Raw genomic sequence first — 15378 nt, forward strand, 5'->3', positions numbered from 1 at the left:
ATAAACATACACACAGTTAATGCGACTCCAACATTGCTCTATGCTTCAATGGCAAGAGGAAATGTGGAAAAAAGGATTTGCATCCTCAAAAAAGCAGGGGAGTAGCTTGCTTGTTACGGCGGTTACTACCCCAAACCAAATAAGTCTGATACTTCACTTTCAATGCATATCCAGCATAGCTCTCTGCTTCAACGGCACGGAGAATGGAGAATGAAGAAAAGACAATTTATATTCAGACAACAACCAACAAGGAATGAATACATAGTCTGGGTAACAAATAAGCATGGGTGTAGCTTGCTTATTACGGCGGTTACTACCCCGAATCAATTAAGCCTGATACTTCACTTGGAATACATATCCAGCGCAGTTCACTGCTTCAACGGCAGGGGGGAATGAAGTAAAGAGGATTTATATTCAGACAGCCAACAAGGACTGAATTGCACAGGCAGGGTAAACAAGCGTGGGAGTAGCTTGCTTATTACGGCGGTTACTACCCCAAACCAATTAGCTAGATACTTCACTTAGATGCAGCTCCAGCAATGCTCTCTACATCAGTGGTGGGGGTGGAAGGGAATTGGAACCAAAAAGTTACCAATAAGGGCCCTGACTTCAGCGGTCAGACTAACAGATAAGTATGAAAACAATTAGGTCTGAAAGCTTGCTGAGCAGATTGGATGGGCCGTTTGGTCTTCTTCTGCCATCACTTCTGTCTTTCTATATGTTTCAGCCCTGGGTACATGTAACACGGGAACACCCTGCCGTGCCATTGGCCAGAAAGCTCACTGTTAATACTGTGTTTCCTGATTGGCCCTGGAGACAGAGAACTCGCTCTGAGGGTTCTGGACAAGGATGCCAACCTGCCTTATTTATTTTTTTAGTTTGCGGCTTCCTTATTATTGGGCGTTTTTTCTGTCAATTGTGGGGTTTTTGGACTTGGTGGGTGGGACTTGAGCCCAGCTGTCCCTGTGATTGGCTGCTGCTGCCGATGAGGCCTGTTCATGTCAGAGGAGCACGTGGGCAGGCACTGACGGCAAGCAACAGCGTTGAGGAAGATTTTATGCAGCAGGGCAGGCTTGAAGGCTGAAGGGAGGGAAGCTCTCAACTGGCAACAGCACAAAGAAGAGGGACCTGGAGGGGGAGGAAGGAGTGTGCTGGCAGGGGGAAGGAGAGAATAAGGGTGTGGGAGCCAGACATGTGCTGGGGGGGAGGAGAACGAGTGGTGGGGATCAGTGGGAGGGGCTGTTTTTATTTTCCCCTTTGGAAGGAGCTGCAGAGCTCAGTGGCTGAGACAGGAGTGGGGGGTGCACCCCTCAGCCATACAACTGGCCTGCATGGGAGGGTGGCTGGATAGAAGCCATTACAGAAGAAGGAAGTGTGAGTTTGAAGATTTTACTTCTAGCACATTCTGGGGCCGAGCGCACTGAATAACCCGCAGTCGGACGCGGGTTAAATAGGCGCTAATCCATGCAAATGCAATTATCGCCATCGGTGTTCATAACTGGCAGAACGCCGGTGACCCTAGCGCCTCCTTGCTAACGCAACCCCCTAATTACAATATAGCAGGGCCCCTCCCTCGCAGGCGCAATGCTATATTGTAATTTTTTTTTAATTGTGCTTTTTTTTTTTTTTGCATCAGCCCCTCTGTCTGGGACAATCTGTGTAATGTCAGGTAATCCACAACAATCTGATGGACATTTTAGGGGGTTAAATATTATTGCAAGCCACTGTGTTTCCTCCATTACAATCACAAAATTATTTTAAGTGTTTTCTGTGTATAAATACCTTCTAATAAAAGCAGTTTTAATCTCAGGTGTTTTGGGCTTGTTCCTTCATGAAATCCTGGCTCCCCTGGTTCTGGAACTCGCCAGTCTGGGCAGGGAGTGCAGAGGAGCAGACCTCTGCGTTGAGGCCTTGTTCAGCTCCTGTGCTCAGCCTTTTCCTGACCTCCCCAGGCACTGGTAACATAGTGAAAAGCGTTTAGTTAGTTTCTACTCTTTAATCCTTGTTATTTTACTTGTTTCTGTTTGCAGCTTAAAACTTTTATCTGTTCACTGTTCCTCCTTTTTCTTAATAAACCCATTAGTTTGTTAGCTCTGCCTGTCATGGCCTGACTATCGCTCCTGGTGTTGTGTATATTTGGTCTCTGATTGTATTTTTAGGAACTGTGTGACCCTTGTGTCCCTGGATAGCACCAGGGGATGGCTTGCGGGCGGGAGACCTTGCTCAGATGCAAGCAGGAGCCCGGGTGGTGGGTGAGAGGTTGCCAGTGTAGAAACGCGTGCGCAGGTGCAGGGGGGCCGGGCAGTGCTGGGTGGGGCCCTCCAAGAGGCCACAGGGTTACCCTGAGTGGGTGTTAGGGGTGGCTCTGCAGCATTACATGAGGGCGATATTCAGCCTTAGACGGATCACTTCTCCGAGTTAGTTAGACCTGCTCAAAAACAGGTCTAACCTTAGACAAATAAGACTTATCTGGGTATTTAGCAATGTTTTTCCCAAAAGCTTTAAGGAACTAACATAGAACAGCACATCCAGCAGCTTAACAAGAAGCAGAGAACAGCATATGCTAATTTTATCAGTTTAATTATCTTCTGTTCCCAAGCCTATATTCCAAGGCTCTGGAAAAATAAGTGTAAATCAAATTACATAGAAATGACGGCAGAAAAGAACCAAATGGTCCATCCAGTCTGCCCAGCAAGCCCATTATAGCACCAGCCCCACCCTACAGGTCTCCCCATAAAGGTGGCAATTGCTGTGCCGTACAAATTACTCCCATACTTAGTTTCCCAAACCGTTAGTCAGGGCCCTTGCTGGGTTCTGTCTGAGTCCAATTCCCCGTTATCTCTTGCCGTTGAAGCAGAGAGCAATGTTGGATTACATTACAAGTATCAGGCTTATTGGTTTAGGGGAGTAACCGCCACACCAGCAAGTTACCCCCATGCACTCTTTTCTCATTTCCATCCTCAGCCTTTAGGGAGCCACAGTGTTTATCCCAGGCCCCTTTGCAATCTTTCACCATTTTTTGTCTTCACCACCTCCTCCGGGAGGGCTTTCCAGGCATCCCCCACCCTCTCCGGGAAGAAATATTTCCTGACGTTGGTTCTGAGTCGTCCTCCCTGGAGTTTCATTTCATGAGCCCCTAGTTCTACTGATTTTCTTTCTAACGGAGAAGGTTTGTTGAATGTGCATCATTAAAACCTTTCAGGTATCTGAAAGTCGTTATCCTATCTCCCCTGCACCTCCTCTCCTCCAGGGGATACAGATTTAGGTCCTTCAACCTCTCCTCATAAGTCATTTGATGGAGACTCCCACACCATTTTGGTCGCCCTTCTCTGCACCGCCTCCATCCTGTCTCTGTCCCTCTTGAGATTTGGGCTTCAGAACTGAACCCAGTACTCCAGGTGAGGCCTCACCAAGGCCCTGTACAAGGGCATCACCACCTCCATTTTCTTCCTGGTTATTCCTCTCTCTATGCAGCCCGGCATTCTTCTGGCTTTAGCGACACTACTGAGTCCCGAAGTCCCGGGAGGTGAGCCGCAGAGCCAGCAGAGGACTCATCTTTCCTCATCAGTCTGGGCAGGAGTTGGCTGACTTCTCTTTTATTGACTATGACAGGAAGCTGCTCTTGCTTCCTTCTCCTCTTCCTGGCCAGTGGGAGGTTGTTCCCTCCGCCTGCACCCAGATCAGAGCACGATATCACCACCTCCTGTTCATATGGGCCCGGCAGGACACCAACTTTATCTTCCTTGGCCTGGCCTGGCAGTGAGGCTGCTGATGCTCTCTTCACCCCATAGGGTCTGGATATGAAAGAAGGAGCATAAGGGAGAAAGGTGCCTGCTCTGTAGATCCGCTGCTGCTGCCTCCTCATCTTCCTCTCCTAAGTGCTTCTTGCCCTCATCTGCTGCTGATAACGAGGGAGGGAGACTCTGGATTGGACTGAAGGCTTTTCTGCTGGCTGGGAGCCAGGAGGAGGGGGAATTGTACTGCGCAGGAAGGCCTTGGGAGATAGGGAGGCAGGGGTGGGGGAAAGGAGGTTGGGCTTGCTGGGTAGGGAGAGATGGAGGAGGGAAGGATTGGGGGCTGCTGGGCAGGGAAGAGAGATGGAAGTGGAGAGAGAGGTGGAGGTGTGGGGGGCTGGGTTGGGGGAGAGGGGAGTGGGGGATGCTGAGCAGGAAGGGGTAGGAAAGAGGTGGTCAGAGGGATTCTGGGTAGGGAAGGGGAGAAAGCTGATTAGGGGAGAGAGGGAGCACGGGGAAGAGGATGTGGGGTGGGGGTGTTGGGAATGTAGGACAGGGATAGGAGCAGGTGAAGGGATGATTGAGTAGCTGGGAGAAGTGAGGGTGATGGGGGCATGGAGGGGAGTGACGGGGTACAAGGGCCGTGCTATGTCAGGTTTGAGAATATGCATTTCTTCTCTCTTTGAACTTTGCTCAGTGGAGGAGGAAATATATTTCTGTTTCTAGGCTCCAGGTTTGCACTGCATGCAGAAGGTGGGCTTGGGGTTTCCATTCCAGTTTTAGTTTCTGCATTTGTAATTTGGGCTCTTTTATTCTGTGTTAGGTGAAGGCAGCTCTGTCTGTGACTGAGATGGGGTTTGTATCCGCCTTATGTATTGTATTTTTTCCTCAATAGGATATTGCACTGGGGGGGAGCTGCTGCCTTTTCATGGGTAGGGCTGGTGCTGTTTCATTTCTTGGAGTTAGTGCTGCTGAGGTTGGATAGATGTGCACAGCGAGGGGGGTGTTTGTATTATTTTACAATGCACCTGGTAGTAGAGGGAGTTTGTGATGCTGTTAAGATGGCCCCAGAATCAGAAGATCTTTTGTATGGGGAGTTGTACAGGGAAATGTCAGTTCTGCTCTGCACTCATTGTTAGGACGCGGGGGACTCCTGTGGATGCAGAGCATGTGCCTGTATTTAGTCCCATGATGGTCATGTGCTCCGTGTGTCACGCATGTGAGCCTCATCTCTCAGGTGGGTCCTGATAGACTAAAGGTTGAGAACCGCAGGTCCACACTCCCTGCCCTTCAGTGCAGCAGCTGAGCAAACATCCAGATTTCAGGCAGGAATAATATCCTCTACTTAGCTTTTGAAGCTTGGAGCTCTTGTGGACAGAAATGAGCCAGGAAGCAGACTGGCAACTGACCCTGCAACTCCCTAGACTTTCTGTCTGCTATTGCCTTGGAACAGTCTCTGGACAATAAAATGAACCTTTACTTCACATTGGCTCCTGGCCTGTATTTTGAGAAATACAGAGATGCTGAACGTCTGACAAAGCTGCAATACTTGCCTTTCTCATCTCCTGTGCCAAGCTCACTGTTTGTCTAAGCCTCTGTTAAAAACTGAAATCTTCTCTCAGTAACTGGAGAAGAGACAAGACAATGCAGCCCTGCTGTCTGTGGGTGAGAGCGACCGAGCTGAGGCTTCAGCCAAGCTCAGAAGTACCTGGCACCCTAACCAGATCCAAGTCAGCTGCCAGGTGGCAGAAGGTTGGCCTCCCCGGGTGGAGGGGGGGGAGAGGTGTGGAAGCCAAGCTGGGGCGGTCAAGAAAGAAGAACCAATCAGAATGTGGCACCTGTCCCTGTGTTCATATGCATGAAACTACTGAATCTGCATACGCTGTCCTTAAAAGCAGCTGGGAAGAGGGGCTCAGAGCTGGGCTAAGAAGATCCCATTCACACTGGCCAGAAGCCATCTGAGCAATCGCTCCTCGCCCCCGCCCTGCAACCAAGCACCTACAGGAAGTCCAGGGCCTGCAGCATTGCTTGGAAGAGGGGCTCCAGCCCGGCTACTTCAGCCAGAGTTGAACTTGCCAGGTTCTTTTCAAGGGACCAGGGGCGTCCTCTGCCCTTCATCCAGGTGCAGAGACCCACAGCCTGCTTCCCAGTCACAGAGACAGCATTCGGGCCTTCTCGCTTCTCACGCAGCACTCGGACAGAGACAGCGTCTGAGACCTCCAGCTTCACTCGCAGATCAGAGACCGAGAATCTTCAAAGTACTTAAGATTCACTATAAGTGTCTAAGATTGCTAAGAACTGTTCATAAATGATAATTACTTTCCAGCTAAGAGGATGTGTTATGCTTCTGCTAATTTATTCAGACCTGTCCAGCTAATAACCAGGAGTGCATTCTTTGCTAAAGTCCCTAAGATTGCTAAGTTGTTAGTATTTGTTCTGGCACCGTAATGCCTTACAATAAATCTCTATTCTAAGACAAATGAGGGTGAGTTCCTGGGCTGATTGGATCACAGATATAAGGTAAAATAAGTGTTACGTTCTGTGCACTGCTAGTTCCCTCAGGGAGGGGGGACGAGGGCAGAGTCCAGACTGCAGCCTACGCTTATAAATGTCCTGCACACTCCTGGAGAGCACTGGAGCTTTGTGGGATGTGATGCATCATTTCTGTGGCTCCTTTAAAAGGTGTCTCAGGAATAAGGGCATTTATAATATCCAACCTCTGGGCTTAAATAAACTGCATAGATTGAAGCTTTCTTTGGGGGATTAGTATCCTGCATCTCTTTTAATGCACATGTAAACCACTTCAGAAATTATAAACTGTTTTTTACGCACGGTCACATAGGGAGCTGTGTGGCTCAGGCTTTGGGGTTTCCTTGATTAATTAAAGTTGTTATAAGTTAACAGTTTATAATTTTCCTCAGCAAAGTTTCACCAATAAAAGAAAAATTAATTATTTTGACACTTGGTATCATTAAAGTTAAATTTATTAAACTGGCAATAGAGAATATGGTTTACTGGGAAAACAAATCTAAACATGAATTATGACCCAAATAAATAGATTTTAACCTTGGTACCAGGTTTTACAACATTCCAAACATTTCAGATAACTATAACTGTATTTCACATTCTGTCTATCTTATCAACTATTTACTGCACTATTAACTATTTAAATGTGGTTTTTTAAAAAGTCTTTAATACTTTCACACGCGTATTCGTTGGTGCACTCACCTTTGACTCCCACCATGACTTGTGTATGCTGGTTTTGACAAAGATGAAATGTTTTAGAGGCTACAGTTCTTTCTGGCTTTATGCTTGACCACGTCGTCTCTGGAGCTTGACCACGTCGTCTCTGGAACAATTTCCCACTATTCTAACTTTAAGAAATCAATAACAGATCCTGTCTCCCTCAGCTGTTAATTTTTTTTTTTTTACTTTCTTTAATGTTCCTAGCATCAAAATAAAAGGCTGATTCAGTTCCCTGTCTACAACTAGGAAAGGTGAATAAAAAATAAATGAATGTGTTGTCAGATCAGACGCCCTTTAAATTAGTGATGTAACACACGAGATCCTTACACCCATTCAGTCGCTCTCTCCTTAAACAGTTCTCAGATAACTGCATTTAAATGGAAATGAGGTTTTGAAAATAAGAAGTCTTGAAGCCCAAAATGAAAATCCTTTTGCCCTTCTGCCAAAAGTGCTTTTAATTTCCCTTTGGAAGTCAGCGGCAGTCGCCCTCATTTATCTTCAGGTGCACAGCAGAATATATATAAGCAGCAATATTTGTCTGCTTCTAATAGGGCTTTAACGTCAGTGTAATTATGATTTCACACAATCAGCATCACCAGTTTCTTTCATTCAGCTATGAAAGCTGAGAAATATCCCCGTTCAGCTGTGTTACTTTTAATCTCACTAAAGCACTTTCCCTACCTTCGGCAGGCAAATAATCAGTAATAATCCCTCCCAGTCACTCTTAGTGTTTCTTAAAATGTTTATTTAGGTGTTTTACACAGTATAAAGGCCTAAATAACAGAGCTCAGCAGCGCACGCTCTCTCTCTGTCCCCTTTCCCAGCTCAGCCCCCCTCACTGACCAAATGTCCTGCAGAGAAAGCTCAAGGAATATTGCTGAGGTCATAAAGAGAAAAAGTGCCTGCTTGGGATAGATTTGTCATTAACAGAAAGCTTTAAAAAAAACCACAAACAAACAACCCTTGGTTCAAGAGACTGGTAAAAAGGAAACCCATCAAGCAATCCCAATGCAGTCCCAATTCTACCAATTTCCCAAACAAAATAGCAACTTGGCTGTGATTTGTCCCCTTCTTTCACACTTGGTTCCAGGGAGCAGGGGACCAGGGCTCTGTTGCTAAGGTAACGGCTTCCCTGGATACCCGTTGCTATGGTTCCCCAGCACTTCCCTCAGTGCAGCCATCACTGGCACTTACACAGCCCCTTCAGATTCATTATTTTATTTCTAACTAGCTGAACCCTGCCACGCGTTGCTGTGGCTGAGCCTGGCTAAGTTGAAAAAAAACAGAACAGAGCAGTAAAGGTTACAGTTTGTGTGTTTTTTTTTTTTTTTTTACCCCAAATAGCACCAGCAAAGAATATTTTAAATATGCAAGCACACCTTCCTGGCCCCCCCCCCCCCAACCCGGCGAAATAGAGTAACCCACGCTACAGCCCCCCTCTCGGGAGATGTGGAGAATGAGTGGGCCCCCCCATCAGTGGAAAACGCGTGGCGGAAAATGAGAACGGTCCCCCACCGTGCTCCTCCCCGGCTACCTGTGTAAACTGCCAGCCGGTGGCGAGGGTGTGTGCTAGGGTTTGTTTTGCCGGCTGCCATGTCGCAAAACTTCACCGGTGAAAGTGGTGCGTCAGGATTCCTGACCTAGTAAGGGCAAATGTCCACTGAGGATATGGCGCCGACGGGCTCTTGCCCTTACTATGTCACATGGTGTACCGACGTCATTGTTGTCTCCGTATAGCATAGTAAGGGCAAGGTCCACCGGCGCCATTTTGGTTGCTGGCATCTGACGGCCCTACTGAATGCGATGTGTCCCGGACCGTTCCTGTGGTGCCGGCGGAGAAGCACGGACTTGTATCAGGTGTAGTGTGTGATCGTAGTGCAGTGCGTGGGTGGGTGGAAGAGGGTACTTTAATTTAAATTCGGGGGGTGTGTGAAATGCGTGGCTTCCCAATGTAGCAGCCAGGAATCCGTGTTTTGGTGTGTTTTGGGAGGGTGGGTGAAGTAAGTGACATTGGCAGGCGTGTGGGTGGGGGTGTGTGGTGTGATGAGTGTGGATTTCTGTGTGTTATGAGGGAGTGTGAATGAAAGACAAAAGCCCTGTGTGGGGGTGGGGTGTGATGTGTGAGTGTGTGTGAAAGGTGTAAGAGGTTGCGCTTGCTCCGACGGCCACCAGATGTCGCTGTTTTGTGTAAGCAATTTTTAAACTTGTATTACCTGTCACAGGTGTGACCTATATGTAATGTAAGTGTTTAAGATCCTTCCCGTATGGGAAGTGAATGTTGTGTGCAAATTTGAACGCATTCGGTTAAGCGGTTGGCGAGATTAGCGACGACGTACAAACTATTTAACATTTTTATTTATATAGAAGATAGATGATCTAGAAAGGGATACGACAAGCAAGGTGAACAAATTTGCAGATGACACAAAATTATTCAGAGTAGTTAAATCTCATGTGGATTGTGATAAAATGCAGGAGGACCATGCGAGACGGGAAGATTGATTGTTTGTATGGTAGTAGAAATTTAATGTGGACAAGTGCAAGGTGATGCATAGAGGGAAAAATAACCCATGCTATAGTTATACAATGTTAGGTTCCATATTAGGAGTTACCACTCAGGAAAAAAAACCTGGGCATTATAGTGAATAATACATTGAAATTGTCAACTCAGTATGCTGTGGCAGTCAAAAGCTTACAATGCAAAAAGCAAACAATCTTAGGAATTATTAAGAAGGGAATGGTGAATATAATGGAAAATGTCATAATGCTCCATGGTGAGACCACACCTTGAATCTGTGTGCAATTCCAATCTCAATAAAGATATAGTTGTACTGGAATACTGAGAAGGGCGACTAAAATGATAAAGGGAATGGATTGGCGGCTCCCCTATGAGGAAAGGTTAAAGAGATTAGATCTCTTTAGCTTGAAGAAGAGACAGCTGAGGTCTATAAAATCATTAAAGGCCTTGAAGGAGTAAATCTTAATCGGTTATTTACACTTTCAGATAATAAAAGGACTAGAAGTTAGCAACTAGCACATTTAAAACAAATCAGAAAATAATGTTTCACTCAATGAACAATTAAGCTCTTAAATGTATTGCCAGAGGATGTGGTTAAAGCAGTTAGTTTAGCTGGGTTTAAAAAAAAGATTTCGATAAGTTCCTGGATAAGTTCATAAACCACTTTTAATCATGTTAATTTAGGAAATAGCCACTGCTTATTACTGGCATTAGTAACATGGGATCTTTTTAATGTTTGGGTATTGGTAATCTTGATTGGCCACTGTTGGAAACAGGATGCTGGGCTTGATGGACCCTCTGTCTGACCCAGTTTGGCAACTTATGTTCTTATTTAGGGGAAAATGTTTGTCAAGGATTTTGTTTACTGCAAGACCAGGTTTGGGGCTGTAGGGCCGGTGCAAGGGTATGAGATGCCCTGCGTAAGACTTCAGCCATGCATTCACTCCCCCTCCAGCCCCAGAAAATTTAACTTCCTCTATCTCCCAACCCCTCACCCTTTCCCAGCTCCTGGAGTGTTCTTGCCAATTCCCACAATCTCAAATGTGGTTCGGGGAGCACAGGTGGCAGTATCAGAGCTGCCATGAAGTTGGGTTACGGCGCTACTGAAAGCCACTACAATGGGAGACAACCATTTGGACAAGGGTGGTAAAAGAAGCAACAGGGAGCTCGCTCCCACTGATACTGGAAGGCTTGGGCCTTAGCTTATGCCAGCCTGATCCAGTCCTGCTGCTGCTGTCGCCGTTAAAAACTGTAGAAATTTAGGAAACGACCTATTACATCTAGTAATTCTGCCGAGCCTTCCCTGCCAATAGCCCAACAGCCTGATGTTGAATTTATCATGCCTCACTTCCACTCTCCATTGTAAATAGTACTTTATTTATTGTATATAGTAATCTATCTTCGTTCTCCCCCTCTTTTTTTTCCTTCTCCCAGTTAAGGCTACCTTGTTAGAATGTAACTTTCATGCTCCTTCAAATTGTCACTTGTTACATGCAGGCCTATCCTGTAAAGTGCGGCCGCGTTTACCCTGCTCCTAAGCCGCTTTTAACTCACGTTCCGGCTGCGTTAGCCCTTCCTGCTATCCCGAATCCCCTTTAACCTACTCCTACCGCGTCCTAAATTCCCTGGGCAACCCCTTCCGCCCGCGGCATGTATATTGCATGCAAACGAGCGAATTAGCTCGATATTGCATGCAAACGAGCGAATTAGCTATTCCCTAGCATCCCGTAACCCGCGCCCCGACTATCGCTATCTTTCCCTACTGTTTTGTCGCGCGTTTAACCTGCAAACTTACCGCCTACCCTGACCCAGGCGGTAGAGGCAGGGGTAAGGGTAGGTGGCAAGCTTTCCCCCAGCCCCCGCTCACCTGCCCCGGCCGCGATCATGGGGGCCGGTCTCCGGGGCAGCCCCAGTCCTCTCCCCTCCTCCCGAAGCGCAAAAAAAAAAAAAAAAAAGCGAAAAAAAACTTAAAAGCTGCTGTCATCTCTCCTCCCGGAGCAGGCTGCTTTTCGCGCCCTGCTCCGGTGGGAGGGAAGAGTGAAGCGGCGAAAAAAACTTAAAAGCAAAAAGTAAGTCGCTTCGCCGCTTCACTCTTCCCTCCTCCCGGAGCAGGGCGCGAAAAGCAGCCTGCTCCGGGGGAGAGATGACAGTGGCGAAGCGACTTACTTTTCCATCTGATCTGACCCGACACGAAGCCAAGAAAACCCCAAAGGTGACCCGACTTACTTTTGCAAGTAGTTGCAAAGCCGTCCGGCCATCTGTAGACGATATCGTTGCTCCCCTACCTCCCTGGAAAGATGGCTGCCAGCACGGGGGAAAGCGGCCCCTGTGCATTCGATTGGCTGCTCAAGACGTGACGTCAAACGTCGTGACATCACGTCTTGAGCAGCCAATCGAATGCACAGGGGCCGCTTTCCCCCGTGCTGGCAGCCATCTTCCCGGGAAGCAACGATATCGTCTACAGATGGCCGGACGGCTTTGCAACTACTTGCAAAAGTAAGTCGGGTCACCTTTGGGGTTTTCTTGGCTTCGCGTCGGGTCAGATCAGATGGAAAAGTAAGTCGCTTCGCCACTGTCATCTCTCCCCCGGAGCAGGCTGCTTTTCGCGCCCTGCTCCGGGAGGAGGGAAGAGTGATGCCGCGAAGCGACTTACTTTTTGCTTTTAAGTTTTTTTCACTTATTTTTTGGCTTCGCCGCTGTCGGGTCAGATCAGATGGAAAAGTAAGTTGCTTCGCCACTGTCATCTCTCTCCCCTCCTCCCGGAGCAAGGCTGCTTTTCGCGCCCTGCTTCGGGAGGAGGGGAGAGAGATGACAGCGGCGAAGCAACTTATTTTTGCATCTGATCGGACCAGACTTCCTGGTATCTGTCATTTCAAATGACAATTGAAATGACAGATACCAGCGTGGCTTGAAGCCTTAGGCCCGCGCACCCAGGATACTGTATAGGCGCTCTATCCAGTATCCTGGGTTGCGCGGGCCTAAGGCTTTTCGGACGCGGCTTACATTTACATATCATTAGGGTTCAGGATCGAGCGGTAGGTGAGCTGCACTGTGCGGGTGGTAACCGCGGGTGCACTAATGCAGCTCTTCCTACCGCTCGGTTCTGGATAGGCCTGATGGTTAGTTATATTTCTACTTTGTTCAATGTAAACCGAGTTGATTTGATCTGTATCAAGAAAGTCGGTATATAAAAGCCTTAAATAAATAAATAAATAAATAAATAAATAAATAAATAGTGCTTCCACTGTCCCAGACTGTAAGGCCAGCCCTGAAAATCTGCTGCCTAAAATTGTTCCCTCTTGGCACTCCATGAAGTTAAAAGTAGCAAATTTAAAACAAATTGGAAAAAATTCTTTTTCAGTGCACAATTAAGCTCGAATTCGTTACTAGAGCATGTAATTAGGGCACTTAGTGTAGCTGGGTTTATAAAAAGTTCAGACGAATTCCTGGAGAAGTTCATTAACTGTTATTAATCAGGTTGACTTAGGGAAGATTCACTGCTATTACTGGCAATAGTAGCATGGGAGCTATTTTATGTTTGGGTACTTGCCACGTACTTGTTGTAACCTGGTGGAAACAGGACGCTGGGCTTGATGGACCCTTGGTCTGACTCGTTATGGCATCTTTCTTATGTTCTTATGAAGTGGAGGAATGAGAGAGTGAACAGTGTGAGCTGAGTTTTTTTCACAGGAATAAAAAGTAAATAGTGGCTGCAGGGAAGGGGCAAGGAAAGGTCACGCTGTATTTTATTTAAAAAGCACAATGTGGTGATGCGATTTAAAAAGCACAATGTGGTGATGCGATCATTTTACTGAGTTACTAGGTTAGGTTAATGTATTTTTGAAGATTATATTTTTCTTCTTTCCCTTCAAGATCTCTCCAGGTGTAGTTTTTTTGCAGTACACATTGCATTTCTTTTAATGAGCCAATTTCTAATTTCTTTATGTATATTTTCTTTGGCATAAATATTCCTCCGACACACCTAGAGGAGGGGGAGGGAGATTCCTCCTAGCTCATCTGCAAACATTGTGGCTCCACAGTAGTGCATACATTGTTGGCAGATCGGGAAATTTCACACTCAGCTGGGCTATTTCTTTTCCATTCTGCAGGAAAAAAACCACATTTGTGCCGGTTGCGTTAGATCTGGGATGGCCACCTGACTGCCAGCAACCCTCGCGGTTGCCGCTTTTTCCTTTGCTGCACAGTCCCTCCAGCAGTCGCAGAATGATGACTCATCGGCAGCAGCAGCTCCACCAGCAGTCGCAGAATTATGATTCTTAGGCGACTGCAGTAATGCTCAGTTCCGGAAAAGGGTTGCCAACCTCACTATTTCCCGTGTGATTGGGCTTTTTTTTCTAGTCATTCGCGGGTGGCTTGTAATTGGGCGTTTTTTTCCTGCCAATCGCGTTTTTGTTTGGGTTTGGTGGGCGGGACCTGTGCTCTGATGTTGCAGTGATTGGCTGCTGCTGCCGGTGAGGCCTGTCCATAGCAGGCGCACCCTAACCTATTGCAGCATTAAGCTAACCAGAGCCAGCAATCCCAGGAGCGCGCGGGCAGACCCGGCCTGGCATTGCAGGAAGCAACAAGCGTCGTGGGTGACCAAGAAGCTTCTGTGCAGCTGCAGCCCTGAATGCTGAAAGGTGTGGGGCACTCAGCTGCCTACAACCAGGGATCAGGAGGGGAGGATGAGTGTGGGGGATTGAAGACGGGTTTGGGGGAGTGGGGAGGGGAGAATGAGTGTTTAGGGGCCAGGGATGTGCTCGGAGGGGGGGAATCGGTGTGTGGGGGCTGGAGATGTGCTCGGAGGGGGCAATCGGTGTGTGTGGGTGTAAGGAAAATGTTGCTGCCTGTACTAGATTGTGCAACAAAGACTTTGGCTGCTCGCGCCGGGGCCACGCTGCCTGATCAACCAGACTACGCCCAAGGGAGAGAGAAGTCAGGCTTTGTGGTAGCAACTTGTTGGCAACAACACAGGGGAAAACATACAGGCCTATCCTGTAAAGTGCGGCCGCGTTTACCCTGCTCCTAAGCCGTTTTTAACTTCGTTTTCGGCCGCGTTAGCCCTTCCTGCGATCCCGAATCCCCTTTAACCTACTCCTACCGCGTCCTAAATTCCCTGGGCAACCCCTTCCGCCCGCGGCATGCATATTGCATGCAAACGAGCGAATTAGCTATTCACCTGCAATCCCGTAACCCGCGCCCCGACTATCGCTACCTTTCCCTGCCGTTTTGTCACGCGTTTAACCTGGAAACTTACCGCCTACCCTGACCCAGGCGGTAGAGGCATGGGTAAGGGTAGGTGGAAAGCTTTCCCCCAGCCCCCGCTCGCCTGCCCCGGCCGCGATCATGGGTGCCGGTCTCCGTGGCAGCCCCAGTCCTCTCCCCTGCTCCCGAAGCCAAAAAAAAAAAGCGTAAAAAACGTTGCAGCCCCCCTCCGATGTCCGGACTGGGGCTGCCACGGAGACTACAACGGCAACGCGACTTTTGGTTTTTTTTTTGCTTCGCCGCTGTCAGTGTGCGCGAAAAGCAGCCTTGCTCCGGGAGGAGGGGGAGCACACTGACAGCGTCGAAGCAAAGGCGAAGACAGCGGCGAAGCAACAGGAAGACAGCAGCGAAGCAACGGCAAAAAAAAACCAAAAGCAATTTTGGTTTTTTTTTTTTCAAAGCGACAAGATCCCAAAAGTAAGTCGCTTTTGGACGCCTGCAAACTTACTTTTCTGAAGCCATCATCAGGAACCCCTGCGATCGTAGCTCCTCCCGACGAACTCAAAGATGGCCGCCTGCAAGGGCACGAAAAGCAGCCTTGCTCCGGGAAGAGTGAAGCGGGGAAGCGACTTACTTTTTGCTTTTGTTTTTTTCGCTTCCTGGTATCTGTCATTTGAA

At 47.8% G+C, this 15378-nt stretch overlaps 1 protein-coding gene and 1 long non-coding RNA gene across 4 annotated transcripts in view; both read left to right on the forward strand.

Moving 5' to 3' along the window:
- LOC115083645 (oocyte zinc finger protein XlCOF6-like) overlaps positions 1 to 15378 on the forward strand; it is a 167855-nt gene that overhangs the window by 50362 nt on the left and 102115 nt on the right. The gene's annotated exons all lie outside the window — the stretch shown is intronic.
- Positions 13958 to 15378, forward strand: part of LOC115083665 — a 32344-nt gene continuing 30923 nt past the window's right edge. Inside the window, exon 1 of one of the 2 annotated variants that reach the window (XR_003854376.1) lies at positions 13958 to 14135. This is a non-coding gene — a long non-coding RNA (uncharacterized LOC115083665). The remainder of the gene's footprint in view (positions 14136 to 15378) is intronic. The other variant, XR_003854377.1, reaches the window with a different exon arrangement.

The sequence above is a fragment of the Rhinatrema bivittatum genome, chromosome 2 (assembly GCF_901001135.1).
Source record: "Rhinatrema bivittatum chromosome 2, aRhiBiv1.1, whole genome shotgun sequence".
NCBI classification, from domain to species: Eukaryota; Metazoa; Chordata; class Amphibia; order Gymnophiona; family Rhinatrematidae; genus Rhinatrema; species Rhinatrema bivittatum.